Source organism: Opisthocomus hoazin, chromosome 6 (genome assembly GCF_030867145.1).
Source record: "Opisthocomus hoazin isolate bOpiHoa1 chromosome 6, bOpiHoa1.hap1, whole genome shotgun sequence".
NCBI classification, from domain to species: domain Eukaryota; kingdom Metazoa; phylum Chordata; class Aves; order Opisthocomiformes; family Opisthocomidae; genus Opisthocomus; species Opisthocomus hoazin.
Genome location: NC_134419.1, coordinates 15,279,687 through 15,295,371, shown reverse-complemented (window position 1 = coordinate 15,295,371; position 15,685 = coordinate 15,279,687).

Genomic DNA, 15,685 nt, shown 5'->3' with positions numbered 1-15,685 from the left:
AGAAAGGAAAATCTCATTTGTGAAAATCACATTGCAACCATCCTGCTAAGACTAATACTGGAAAAGAAACTGTGGCATGAAAAAACAGATAAAAATACCGAGAGCAGAGTTTTGGAAACATCCTGGGCACACCCTGTCTTTCTCAATGTTTCTCTAGTTCTGGAAATAGCTTATTCTACAAAAGTAACATATCCTGAAGTAATTGCTGAATTACAATTAAGAACAAAGCAGCTGGGGGAAAAATTCTTTGGTCACAGGAGAAATCATGATGAGTAAATGCAATAAAATAAAGTATCCCCATGTCAGAAAATATGTTTCATAAAAGCTGGAGAAATGTGGAGATTAAGCTCAACCTCCATCCTAGCCTTCTGTAAGCAATTTCATACATGTGGGTGACTTCACCATTTAGTACCTAACCTGGCAAGCTCACACCAGTATGATGTCTCTTCCAAAACCCAGATAAACAGATCATAACATTTCAGTGTGATTTATCAAGACAAAAGCACGACTTAAATTGCAGTGACTTTAGCTAAAGTAAAAGGTACTAGTGTGGGTCAATGGCCTTGCTGGACGTGTTGATGCCAAAGGAACACTTGCTCAGACTCATGTGTCAGGCACTGAAGAGTTAACAAAAGGGAGGGGTTCGACTTGAACAATGAGCTTCACTTATCAGACAGAATAACAGGCAATGGCCCACCACTGTCAACTAAGTGACACCTAGGGTGTGACGAAGGCTGCACAGCCAGATCTTGCTTCAGTTAAGACACAGAAGGCCTCCCCCCATCCTCCCCCAACAGGTACTAAGCTCACCGCCCTGAGGGTGTACAAAACAAGAGTCCCCCTTCTGATGACACAAGATACTATGCCAAGAGCCAATCAACACTTAATAATTGACATAGTCACACCTCACCAAGATCTACCAAAGATTTTTTCAAAAGTATGAAAACTGGCATTTGAAAACCCTCTTTTGGAGGTGGAGCTAAAGGAAAACCTCACCTGATAGACAGGTTGATGAACCTGAACCTCTCTTCCCCCCCAAGAAGGGATGCCTTTTTGGTAAGAGCCACGCCTCTGACTTTGTTGGATGTCTCCCCAGGAACATATTGTTAACTAAAGCACTAAACTATTAATGTGACCTTGATTTTTGCAGACAGAGCATTTATCAACGGCAATCCTGAATCTGTGGTACCTGTTGCTTGCATAAATTATCTGTTGTTTCAACTTTGCAAAATCGTTTTGGTGAAAGTCCCTGGGAGGGCTCTGACAGGCAAACATTGACTCTGATAAGTGGCTACATAGCTAACCCCTTAAACATAAACTGTTGACCAAGTCTGGGACTAGGAGTGGATCCAAATGCACCTAGGCTCCTCTCTGAGAAGGAGTTTAGAAAGCAAGGGGGTGCACTCTGAACCTCGTGACTCAACGGGAGGGCTTTTCCCTTGCTGCTTATCAGACTCCTTGAAACCCGTTAACCCTTTAACACAACTAGGTATCTCCAAACCTAGAACATGAAAAATGTAAACAACACCATTTTTTTATTCCTCCAGGATAACACTGATGGGTGGAAAAAAGCTAAGGATAAAAGTGTTTTCCCTAAGCTGTTTCCCATGGAACAGAAGTCTGCTGTGTCACTCATCTACTTGGTGACAAAGCTGTGCATGGTAGTCCCAGCTCTTGAGCAAACAGAAACGTTTTGAACTATGAACTTTTCTGGAATGTGGTAAAGCGATCTCAGCAACCAGGAAAGCTTTCTCAACTACCTTCCATATCTGTAACTCCTGTCTCCACCCGTTGTTGCCCTATAGAAGCCTTTGAAGTAAGATTAGAATCAGATCCTGACATGACAGAGTTCATGATACCTCAAGGCATCCTTCAAGTGTGGAGCAGACAACATAGATCTGCTGTTCCAAATTTCACACAGAGAAGTGCTCAGTTTGTGATCAATACGTGGTTTGATACTAACCCTATGCTAATCCCAGTGTGGGAAGAATCTGTATGGGAACTTCGCGAGAGTCTATTGCCACATTCAAGGATGCAGAAATGAGATTACTCAACGTCTGAACACAGAATTGAAATGTCACACACTGCCAGCCTTCTTTACAAAGAAAACCTTTTTTTGTTGTTTGCAATACCTGAACAATCCAATGTGTATTAAAATCATATATGGAAAAAACGGGAGAAAAAGCAGCACAAATATAAACATATCTTATTGTAAGATGCAAGATGTGATCAGGAACTTTTTTGCAGAAAAATGCATTTCCTTAAAACTTCTATATGAAAGATTTTTCAGTTGCAAGATGGTATCTATGGAAATAGAAAGAAAAACCTCAAGGGTAGGGGCGCTCCCATGGCTCTTAGAGGCATGTCATATTCAACTTCCTGGCCTGATACAAGCATGTGTTTGGAGCCCTTTCATTACAGTTCGTATGTGAGGTTATTCTAACCAGTGATTCCTCCAGTTTCTTATGAAAATTCTCTGTAGGGAAACAGATTTTTTTTTAGGATGAAAATGCATGGTATGGGAAAGCTATTTCCAATGCAAAGCCATGCCACAGCAATGGATTTTCCACCTGCAAGCATAGGAAGATTTTAATCTAATTAGTTAAGTGTGTAATTTTCTGTGCAGACAGAGAAGATCAAAAATGGAACATATGAATTAAATCAGAGAAGACTCCTTACCGACATGATTAATCAAAATAAACAATTTCTAGAGTCTAAGCACACCAGATTTTTATTTATTAAGGAAACTTCTGCAATTCTGACAGAAAACTTAACTGAAAGCCACTTTCTGCATGAAAGTTATTAGTTACTTTAAATCACCTTTTGTAGTGATTCAAGATGATCTAGCTGACTTGGCCCAGAAATTGTGTGGAAGCTCCTATACAAGCTATTAATGGTGGAGGAAATGCTAGCTGAAGGAGTAATTTCTTAAACTTAGGCATCAAGGAGGTGAGCTGTCTACACTATTGAAGTGTTGTCAAGACTTGACAGTCAACAAGGCTTATCAAGAAATTAATGAATTCTCTCAAGTACTCTATGTACTACACAGAAAAGTCCTTTGTTACATTTCTTACTTTGTGCTTCACTAATGATGCCTGAGAATATCAGGACATTTTAAAAAAAACACTGTTCCCTTTATACAACTTTTTAGCAAGGCTTCCATCATGTTACCTTCACTGTATTTGCATTAGATCTGTTCTAAATGACAGTCTGTGCAAGAGAGACCTTCAGGTCTCCAACTTTACATAAGAATCAATCTTTAATTTTAAAAAATTAAACTATAATGTGTTATAAGACTTTCTGCAATAATGAAAAGCAAAAGAGGAATCTTCAGAGGGAAGTTTCTGTGTTTTTAATACGAAATACTGAATTTATCTGCCTCTGAAATGTATTGAACATGAAGTATAGTTATAAAGTTCTCCTAAGAAAGAAAATCTAGAACTAATGAACATGATTATCTACTTCATGGCCATAGAAATTCCCACAGGAAATAATAACAATTTATCTCATTCTGAAGCGGAACAAAAACATAAATCTCAACATTTTCTGCAGCTTTTTCTCCTGTGTGTCAGCGCTGGAGTGTTTCTCTTCAAAGTTTTCTCCTTGTCTTCTGTTATTTTGTACTGATACCACCAAGTACCAGTAATTGTCAGGGTCCAGCATAGGCCCTCTCTATAGGCAGGTATTCCCTGCTCTCAGGGTGACAGAGTGTGGATGGCACCACATGTTGCCCACTGTATGGCCAGGGGGACTGGAGGACCCGAAGACCTGCTTTGCTGCTGCCCCGCTGGCTGCCAAGCCATGGTGCAGGAAGAGAAGGGACACAGGCTAAGGCATTGTTTCAGGAAAGACTCAGGCATATGTTCTGAAGAAAGCCACCTCCCTCCCTTCCTCCCTCCCATATCTGTCTCGAAACCCAGCCCAGCAACCTGTATCTGTCTGAATAATCACCCACGAGAGAGGTGATCTCACCTAGGGACATGAATTAGTCACTGAAACATGATCAGTTGACACCAAAGGATAAACTCTTGCTCCTTCAATAATCTTTGCACCAAGCACTAACTGAATATTTTAATTACATTTGCGAAATTCACTTACAGATGCTCTGATGAAGTCACTAAAGTCTGTGAAGTTCAGCTGGGCTAGCATGTGCAGCCAGGCCAGCAAGCAGGTCCCTGACTGCTCCTATCTCATGCCTCCCTCTCACCCATCTGTGGACACTTGACAACTCTCCAGTCTCTCTTTTAGTTCTTATAATGGATTTAATAAAGGAAGTGCTGACACAATCTTTGCTACAGCAGTGTAAGTGCTCCCCTCCAATAAGGGGAAAAGTACGAATATAGAAATGGCTTGCTTTGTTCAAAATAGAACAAACCAGATGGCTTCCCAGACTATAGTACCTAAAAACTCTTTCACTGATTCCATTGTGTACAATATAATAAAAGTGTTCAGGGACTTCTAACTTCTTATAAGGTATTTTATTGTCTTTGTTCACTGGTCTGGATATTTGCCATGACGATAATTGAACCATGAAAAACGCATATTTCTTTAAAGCAAGTTATAATGCAGTTTTAAAGGAACTGCTAGTAGAATGTAATGGAAATGATTTTCATTAATTAATACTTTGGGAAAATTAGTACAGTTGAATAAATAAAAATATTTTATATATAAAATGTGTATGGTATTCAGCACTATCATTTCTCAGAACAACATTAAACCTAACCAACATTTTGGACATATATGAAATAGAATTCTAGGTAGTTGAACTTTTTTATTAGTGCTTGTACACTATATACTTCGTTATTAGGAGTAGAAAAAAAAAATGTTTTCTATTAATTATACTCGTGAAGGTAGACTACTACATCAGGATGAGGCTGATAAATGGAAAGACTTATCTGTTTAAAAAAAAAAAAGTTAAGGAAACCCTATTCAAGAGAAAGTCAAAAGGCACTCTTGTAAACATTTACCCAGAGGAACCACACCACTGAAGTTGTTTAACTAGGGAATACTATGAATAATCACCGTATTGGTCCCAGATACACATTTTCTTCCCCAATACGGTAATAAGGAGGAAAAGATAGTCATTCATAAAGACCTCAGTGGAGCAAGGGGAAGCTTTTAGCAATCCCAGGTGCACAGAGTTTCTAAGTAGTAAGAAAAAAAGGGAAAATATGGGTAACTATTACTTTAGTCTCTTCAAATGAAATCAGGCACTGTATCAGTGTAGTTCAGGGAGCAGCAACAACTCCGAGGAATGTGCAAAACCATACACAAGATTTCTTCAATCTGTAATTTCTATGAAACTGTAAGGTATATATTAGGAAAACTAGCATTCTGTATTAAATGCTTCCTCATTTACCCTGTCACCACCTCATCCCCACCATCATGCTTCCAAATGTTCAGGTGCTCAGGTGCAGGCAAGGACGAGACTGTAACACATACTGATGTGCGTCAGGAAGTGCCGTCATGACAATGTCATGTTTTTATTTCTCTAAGGAAAACAAATTGAAATTCAGCCTTAACACTTACATGACAAGACAGACCACTGTGAAATTGTGTTTGGAGATCCAAACAGCAAAACAAACATGTATTTCATACTGGACAGGATATTTCAGGCAGGCAGAATCTTAAGGGCATTCATGTTAGAGCATGAGTATGCAAACCTTTGGTAAACGAGCCTCCCCCTCTACTGTCGTCTTTCCCGCTGTCACTATCTGAATGTCTTCCACCACTGCATTTGCATCCAGTGTGGACAATGGTCCTTTTGGATGTGTCACCATGAAAGGATGTGCCAAAACTGATCCAGAAAGCAACTGTCTTGGAAGAATGAATGAGATGTGCTGATAGCTCCTCGCCCCCTCCCTGCCCTTAAAAAAATGCTGTAGGAGCTGGAGAGACAAAGGATTTTAGAGAGCGCTGTGGAAGGCTTTCTACAGATGAAGATTAGATAGTAAAATCAGATCAAACCACTACTTCTAATTTATCATAATCTAGTGGTCTGTTGGGTCTCTGCTGCTGGTGGAAGAGGCAAGGAAGCAAGGGAGGTTTAGGTTCATTGAGAGACAGTTAAAGCACAGGCAAATCACACGCAGTGTCGACCTTGCACTTACCTTATTAGCGATTCAGTGAAGAATAAACTGTAAAAATATATTTTAGCAATCTTTGCAATAATGTTCAAAACCTATACAACCAGCTTCAGCGAGATCTGTATTACCCCTTTTTAGACAGTGTAGAGTGCATAGGCCTTTGGGGTATTTTGCTACAGTGATTCAGGTTACCATTGGGGAAAGAGAGAATTTTGTCTGTTCTTTCCATATTAAAGAGAAAAAAGTTCAGTTCTCCTTAGGTTCAAAAGTTTAAGGAACAATCAAAAGCTTATTGAACTAATTGTATTAACCCACTGCTTTCCCATCAGGACCTACATTTTTCAGGAAATAATTTTCCTGTTTAGGTATGCCTGCCAATTTTTTTTGTATATTTTTTAAAAATGATATTAATGTAGTATATCTTTAAGTATACTGTTAATAATGTCTATCCAATGGCTAAGAAAGAGAACTGAGAGATTACTACATATGAATTATATTCTCAGTTTGGCTGTTTTTCTGTGCATGTGATATCTAGAAAAATTTTCTTAAGTTAAAGTCTTGATAATGATTAATGCATCTTCATTTTCTTTACAAATGCTGTCAGATTCTATGGGAAAGCCCTGTAAAGTGTAGTAGAAAATAGCTACTCCAGCCAGGTTTTCAACCACCCAAGAGATTTAAGTACAGAACAATGCATAACAGTGTTGTAGATCATTGTAGCAGGCTTAACAAATATGAAAAAAGCACAGTTTCCCTTGAAATTCTAAAAAGTGGGAGTAAACTCTATAGAAGCCAAATACTTTTCCATGGAACCTTTGGTTTCATTCATCACTTGCTATAAGATTTTTTGCTGCAATTCCAGAGAAAATTTCACCTGCAAAATTAAGGCATCTTATGTATTAATATGTTCTGCACTGTCCAATGTTTTCCCTTTGCTCGAACACTACAAATTACTAGTGTTGCACTGTGTGTTAGGGTATTTCTGTCTTCACCAAAATGAAAAGGAAATATTATACGTATTTAGGTTTAGTCAAATGATTAATTTCAGCTGAAGCTTTTACAAAATTTTCCCTAGGTTGAACACCTTAGATCTCAGTAGCCAAAGCCACCACCCTCTACACTGATGACCAATCTAAAGCAAATCAAATTTTGTTTCATTTACAGTCATTGCTGGAGGCATACCAAGGCTCAGGTCTTTTTAGTTACACGAGGAGCCTTGGGACATCATATGAAAAGAGGCCAAGTGTAATTAATGGGCAATGTCTGGCTTCATAAGATCTTCTCATGCTTGCAGATGTTCAACACTTTATCTTGCTATCAGATATAAGCATTACAATATTTAAACCATGTGCTTAGCTTAAGGTCCAAACTAAATTGAGGTGAAGAGATATGTGGCCTCAATATTTTCAGGCAGTTACTGGTAGAGAGGAAGGTCCTACCTGCCCTGGGGACAAGGAGACCACCAGCTCCTCAGGGGCCAGTTGTCCCAGCCTTTCTTCTTGTTAGAAATTCCAAATCTGCCAGATGAGAGGCAGGACATCAAAGTACCTCATGCCTTACCCCATCTAGCTGAGCTGCAGCTCCTCGTAACTAGCAGCAACTAAGACACTGACAACGCACTCTAGGCACCTCCATGAAGGTGGGTGCTAAATTTCTTGGAGATCTATCTCTCATTATACAATTATCTAAGCAAAAAACCTGCATTTTTTTATGGCCCTGTATGATAAGTCTTTCAGAACACGACAGGTGACAAATTTATACCTTTCAGAAAATAAACTTGTAGAAATAAAATACTTCTGCAGATAGAAGAGATGTTTTGTCTCACACCATTAATTTTCTTCTTAGTTACAACAGTTCTTTCTCTGAAAGAAGGGTGAAACATAGCTGTTTAGACAGTGTGAATGAGAGCACTGGTAGCAGAGCTAATGTTTGACAATAAACAGGAGACACTGATCAGTGTACTTGCAAAAGTTTAATTTAAATTCTGAATATTAGATTGCTGGCACAATTAGTGCCATGAAGATTAGTCTGCAGAATACATCTTTTGGTTTTGCCTGCAACGTGTTTGGACTGTGTTTGGACTCTTGTGTGAGAGAGATGGAAGCGTCTTCATACGTAGTTATGTATTTCACATAATTGTCCCAAATGCTTTTTTTAATTCCATATGAGCTACTATAGGTAGCATCTTTAAACAAAAATAATGCAAACCTTATTGATATGAGGCTGTATCTATAGAACTGATTTTCACCTAAAACACTAGAATGAGACAACCACAGCAGGCAAAGCCTGAAGCCATGTCTACACTGGCTTTACTTACCAATGCTTTCATACTGCCTTGAAGGGCAAGGCTTGAATTTGAACCTCTTCACTTTGCTAGACAGCAGCTGGCTGACCCAAGTCTGGATTACGAAGCAAAGAGGGGCAAAACAGCTGCTCTGGGAATTGACTCTCATGTGGTATGTAGTCACCCAGCTCTCTCTTCTTAGGGGCTGGACCCCAGCCGCATCCCAAGACATGTAACACCTGGCTGCACACGACACTAGCAACCAGAATTCAGCTGCATTTGGAAAGAAAAGTAGATATGTTATAAACCTGACTTGATACATAGCATTGATAGCACCTGCATTTATAATGTCACCTGCTTAGATGTTTAGCAAATGCTAACAATTATCCACTTCTGTAAGCATTTTGTATCTGTTTTCATTTTTATTTCTTTATATTTTCTATATATCAACTGGGATTAAGAATTATGTCTCTTGTTATGTGCATTAACATTCTGATCAATGCATTTTATATTGCCGGTCCTTTTATTCTAAAAATACCATCTTTTCTAAGCAAGTACCTAGGACCAGTCTGTCCCTGGAACAAGATAGAAAAACCTGCTCTAATAACTGTTTAACAGAAGAATTAATTTAACGGGTTTTTATTCTACAAAACTCCTAATTTCAGTATTCTGTGTCAATGTAAAAGCTACTTTAGCGATTGCATATCTTTACTTAAAACCAAGATTTCTGGCTATAAGCATTCACCTAGAAGACTCAAAACCCCATGGAATTATATCAAGCAGGTTACTAGTCATCCTACTGTCAATTTTAGCTGACATATTAATCCATCACTCCCATGGCTGCACTATGGTACAGCAACTGCACTCTATTAATCAGGTCGGTAGAATTGGACATTACTCTTTTTTTCTTTAAGAAGAGAGTGTGGGGAAACGCATTTTTCTGAATTTAAAAGCAAAGATCAAAATCAATTTGAATGGCTGTCAAATTATGCTTTCTGGAAAATATTAATTTATTTAAAATAACAATTTGATAACATTTTAGAATAAACAGAAAAATAAAAGAAAGTATTTTTGATGTTTTTCTGATCAATATTTTTAAGACTTGACCTACTTCTTTTGTTGGTTTATTATGAAGATGACAACTTAGTAACTCTTCAAAGTGACTTTACTTATTTACAGATTTCCTTCTGTTATGTATAATTCGAGTAAAATTACCTGAGACATGTAGGTCTTATATTTATAATCTGAATATGGACCACAGGATGGGGACTGGAGAAGCAATGTCCCTCCCGCTGTAAGAGAAGATCAGGTTTGTGACCACCCTAGGAACCTGAACATACAGAATTCTATGGGACCCGATGAGATGCATGCCAGAGTCCTCAGGGAATTGGCTGATGTCATTGCCAAGCCACTTTCCATGATATTTGAAAAGTCATGGCAGCCAGGTGAAGTCCCTGGTGACTGGAAAAAGGGAAACACTGCATCCATTTTTAAAAAGGGTAGAAAGGAGGACCCTGGGAACCACTGACCTGTCCGCCTCACCTCTGTGCCTGGGAAGGTCACAGAACAGATGCTTCTACAAGATAAGCTAAGTCACGCAACATCCTTCTCTCTAAATTGGAGAGATATGGATTTGATGGGTGGACTGTCTGGTGGAAGAGGAATTGTTTGGGTGGTCGCATCCAGCACAGGAAAGACATGGACCTGTTGGAGTGTGTCCAGAGGAGGGCTACAAAATTGGTCAGAGGGATGGAACACCAATCCTATGAAGAAAGGTTGAGAGTCCAAAAGTCAATTCACGACATAAATTATTTTGAAACTGTGACTCGGATACTCTGACTTTGGGCAGTTATTTCAGACTGTTCATTTTGAGTTTCCCACCTGTCCTTCTGAAAATTAGATAGATTGTTGAATAGTAAGTTACGCCTTCTTACCAAACTTCCCCAAGTCTAAAAGAGAAAAAAGGAAAAAGAAAAATTAGAAAAAATGAAAAGAAAAAAGAAAAAGAAAGAGAGAGGAAGAGAGAGAAAGCATGTCCAAACGAGGAAGAAAGAGGGAGAGGAGTGAAAGACACTACAAGGGGAAGAGAGAGGAAGAGAGAGGAAGGAAGGAAGGAAGGAAGGAAGGAAGGAAGGAAGGAAGGAAGGAAGGAAGGAAGGAAGGAAGGAAGGAAGGAAGGAAGGAAGGAAGGAAGGAAGGAAGGAAGGAAGGAAGGAAGGAAGGAAGGAAGGAAGGAAGGAAGGAAGGAAGGAAGGAAGGAAGGAAGGAAGGAAGGAAGGAAATGCAGGGAAGAAAATCCCATGAACATATAGAAGGGAATTTCTGTCTACAGCTGAAGTCTTACTATGCTACAATTCAGTTTAACTGAAATAAATTCAATATGCAATGCAAAGCCTTTGAAATAAAGAAAAAACCCCCCACTTTTTTCATGTTTGCAAATGACTAACATTATGTTTACCAAATACAATTTATTTCTGCTGGTATAAACAGACATTAGAATATTCCATTTCCCCAGAGACCTGTGAGGCCCTTTTTGTAACAAATAATTTGCTTATCTCTGCATTTTCAATTTCCAAAGTTTGTATGTTGTTAATAATATCATGATAAGATTTTACAAAACACTTAAATGAAAGTTTTAATAAAGTCATTTAAAAGCCATATATTCAGTGAAACATAGTTTCTTTAAAATTCTGAGCCTACCAGAGTAAATCTTACTCTATTCACTTGTTTATCCAGTCTGCAGCCGTGGAATAAATACCAGAGTAACAGATTTTTAACACCCAAAGGGCTTTGGGCTTTGGGCAGCCGAGGGCTAGTAAGTTACAGTGCAATAGAAAGCTTAGTAGACAATAAAGAGAAATGCACTAAGAGGAAAAAAATTAAGTGTTTATGTACTATTGAGGATGCTACTTGCTCTACAGAAGCCTCTCTGTACCTGTGAAAGCTGGGTCATGTTTTCAGTTGCTTTTCCACGGCAGACTCACCAACACGGCAGGGACAATGGAAAAGCAAGCTGCTCATCTGGCTGATGAGCTGTATTTTCTGTCCTATATCTAATACAGTTGTAGGTGATGTCTGTGTTGTTGTTTAGGGCTGACATTAAGACTCCCTTTAACAAACCTGGGTAATGTGAGACACATTTCTTCAGTCCAGTCTCTTCTTAGAGGCTATACCAAAGTAATCTTCAGTTGTGCTTCTTATTAATGTATCACAACCTGTCAAAGAACTGGCCTAGAGGGGAGCTGTGATGTTTTCTCAGAATTTTTCTCCTTAGCTGTAGTAGGGGAAGGAAGCATGACACCGAAGGCCAGATGTCAGGAATGAGATTCTGCACTGTTCTTGACTTTCTTGTAAGTGTCAAGACATGTTAAAAGTCCTAAGCAGAAATGCTAAATATGCATGCTCAGATAGTGCCAAGCATGTTGAGCAAACGGAAAGCAAGCATGTGTGATACCTCCCTATGCTGGAGTTCAGTGGAGTTTCTGAGTGAAGAGCTAGCAGGCTTCAAGCTGCAGAGCTTAGAACCTAATCAGTATGCAGCTGTACACATCGCCAACCCGCTGGGTGTTGGCTGTGCTCATACAGTCCCCATTGTCCTCAATCTTTAATATACATATTGTCACAACAATCCTGTAGAGTAAGAAAGAGCAATTAAATTTGTTTTGCAAATAGAAACTAAGTCACAGACAAGTGACTGAACTCCAGAAGGTATCAGGTTCTTCGTTAGGATTTTGCCAAGTGTCCTGGAGGAAGACTAAGCCTGAGATTGGAGTTAAACTTTGCTCTTTCAAGCCATCAGTCATTGGTTACACTACTAAATCTTCTTGTCTCTCATTCAGCCATGCAGAAATAGAAAGACTGCAGAAAATAGCTCTTCAGTTTTAATCATGATTATGATTCTTACTCTTTTTTATAAATATTCATGTCAACACACCTTTGTTCACATAAGTTACTGACCTTCCAAAAATATCTGCATGGAGAGTGAGATAGGTTATTAGTATATGAAGGGGAGTTCAAATTTCTGATTATCATTTACTTGCTGTTCTTTTTTTTCAAAAGATTTCTGACAGCACTGTAAGGGAAAAAGTGTTTAGCAATTTCTAGCTGCATCTCTATTGTGTTAAATGCATGTCCTATTTCTGTAATAAATGGTCTTAAAACACATTGAAGTTTGATTTCAAAAACAAATTGAATTGCTGAATTATTTTTCCTATGCATACTGCAGGAACATAAATGTTTTTGGAAAACAGCCTTCAATGCCATGTTCATGTTTCTAAATGGAGTGTCAGGGCATGTAAGGTATACTTAACAGCATTATAATTCCAATTTTACAACGATGCAAAATGTCAAGACACACTAGATGTTCTAAACAACATTGCAAGTATGTCTACTATACTTCTTCTTCAGCAAGCAGTTAAATAAAATTAAGCAAAATAGTTATCAACAAGGAATATGAGGGGCAAAAGGTGAAGGAATACTATGAACCGAACTCGTCTTGATAAGTAAAATCTATTTTACTGGTAGGAATGGTTTAACCAGCTCTCAAGTAGGATTTCTGGATTTTTGCCACAGGAAGACCCTATCTAGTAAGGCACTTAAGTCCAAGTGTAATTTTACCATGGGGTCAACAGAAGAATTATTTGCATGTTCTGCATTATGCTATGCAGAATCAAATCCTAAAACCCGAAATATAATGGAACATAATTTCTCACCACAAAGATGTAAAGACAGTGTTCAACAGTAGTAAATCTCCAGAGCAAAGTATTAAGTGAGGACCTTGGCAACAGCATGGCTCCAAAGGAGCATCTTGCTAGAAAGAAAAACAGACAGAGCCAAACCAGGAAAACAATAATCTGTCTTTTCTGCAGTTTTTTCCCTCTTTAATTCTCTCTTAATTCTAAGTGTCTCTGATATCTGTTGGGATTTTCTTCACAAATTTTTCCCTTGTTGCCTTTCAGGATATGAACTGTTCAAAAGAAAACTTGATTTATAAGTGAAATCAGTAAAGACTAAATCACTGCTAAAGAAGGGATTGTAATGATTACTTCTAAAGTTAATTCAAACCAGTCATTCACAGTTTACAAAACCTTAGCTTGAACACTGTTTCTATTAGTGCACAAACGACATTTTTATGGATTGTGTTTTTCAGTACCTTACAATGATGATTAAAATACCTAACCTCAATGTAAAAGAATCATAGAATCATAGGTCGGAAAAGACCTCTGTTACAGTTTGGCTGCGGCCGGCAACAAAAGCGCCAGGTGGCCACCCCACCCCCCACCATGGTGCGGAGGAGAATGGAAAGAAACAGGCAGAAACTGGTGGGTAGGGATAAGGGCAGTTTAACAGAACAGCAAACAAAGGGAACAGTAACAACAACAATATGGATAATGAGAATACACAAAACAAAACAGAACTCACAGAGCCGCTCTCACCGACCGCTGCTGCCGTGCGCTCCCAAACCGCGCGTGAGTTCCCACCACGCCGCTCCCCCCTCACCAGAACCCAGCATGACAGCACATGGTATGGAATACCCTGCTCTGTTTGGCCAGCTGGGGTCAGCCTGCCCGGCTGTGTCCCTTCCTGGATTCCCTTCCTGGATTCTGGTGAAAATTAACCCTGTCCTGGCCAAACCCAGGACATTATCCACCACTTATTCCATACCATCTACGTCATGCCCAGGTCTCCCATTTCCCAGTAGATCACCACCACTTCTCCTGTCTCCAGATATCATTCCCTTAGTCTATGGATCATCACTCTAAAGTGTTCGTTGAGTTCATTTAATCCATGACTTTGGGCTCCATCTGTTGCAATGGTCTTCCATGGCAGGAGAGGTGATGTGTGGTGATGGGCGGTCACTTGTTGCATCCGGAGCTCACGGCTGATGTATCTGGTGCGGCCCGTGCCCACAGTCTGCAGGTTGGAGATGTCGATCTCGATGAATTTGCTGGGTGCCAGTTGAAAACCAGGTCCAGTTCCATCATCGCTGTGCTCTGCTAGGTTTCATCAAAAAGTCCATCCTTCTTTAATCTGGACAATTCTTACTATGATACTACTGGTATAACATATAACAATTATAACAGTGATAACAGACAGTGACAGGATTATTTAACAAGTAACTTTATACAATTTATTTATGGACTATTCTCCCCCCAAATCAAATCCCCATGAGGTACACATTGGACTTCCCCATCCTTCCGCATTACCCACCAGGTACACCCAGGTCCTTGAGCAAAAGCAGTCCCACGGACGGGCTTGCCTTTGCCCGAGGCAGGACTAACCCAAACTATTATCCCTAACATGTTCCGCATGTGCACTACAGGGACTTTATCCCTTTCTACGGGGCGCTGAGGTTTTGACTGGGCAGGACCAGCCAGGTAGGTGGATCCTCTGGTATTAACCAACCAGATGGCCTTTGCTAAATGAGTATCCCACTTTTTGAAAGTCCCACCTCCCATTGCTCTCAGAGTGGTTTTTAGCAGCCCATTGTAACGTTCAGTCTTTCCAGAGGCTGGTACATGGAAGGGGATGTGATACACCTACTCAATACTGTGTTCTTTGGCCCAGGTGTCTATGAGGCTGTTACGAAAATGAGTCCTGTTGTCCGACTCAATTCTTTCGGGAGTGCCATGTCGCCACAGGACTTGTTTTTCAAGGCCCAGGGTGGTATTCCGGGTGGTGGTATGGGGCACAGGGTAGGTTTCCAGCCATCCGGTGGTGGCGTCCACCATTGTGAGCACATAGCACTTGCCTTGGTGGGTTTGTGGCAGTGTGATGTAGTCAATCTGCCAAGGGTATCCATATTTATATTTTAGCTGACGTCCTCCATACCACTGCGGCTTTACCCACTTGGCTTGCTTGATTGCAGCGCATGTTTCACATTCATGGATAACCTGTGCGATGGTGTCCATGGTCAAGTCCACCCCTCGGTCATGAGCCCATCTGTATGTCATGTCTCTTCCTTGGTGGCCCGAGGTGTCATGGGCCCATCGAGCTATAAAGAGTTCAACCTTATGTTGCCAGTCCAGATCCACCTGAGCCACTTCAATCTTAGCAGCCTGATCCACCTGGTGGTTGTTTTGATGTTCTTCAATGGCCTGACTCTTAGGGACGTGGGCGTCCGCGTGACAGACTTTTACAACCAACTGCTGTAGCCGGGCAGCCATATCTTGCCACAATGGGGCAGCCAAGAGAGTTTTGCCTCTGCGCTGCCAGTTGTTCTTCTTCTTCCAGGCGCAATCCAGGAGGTTCCTACAGAGCATCGATGATAACTTTCTGATGCAAGTGGTGGAGGAACCAACAAGGAAAGGTGCGC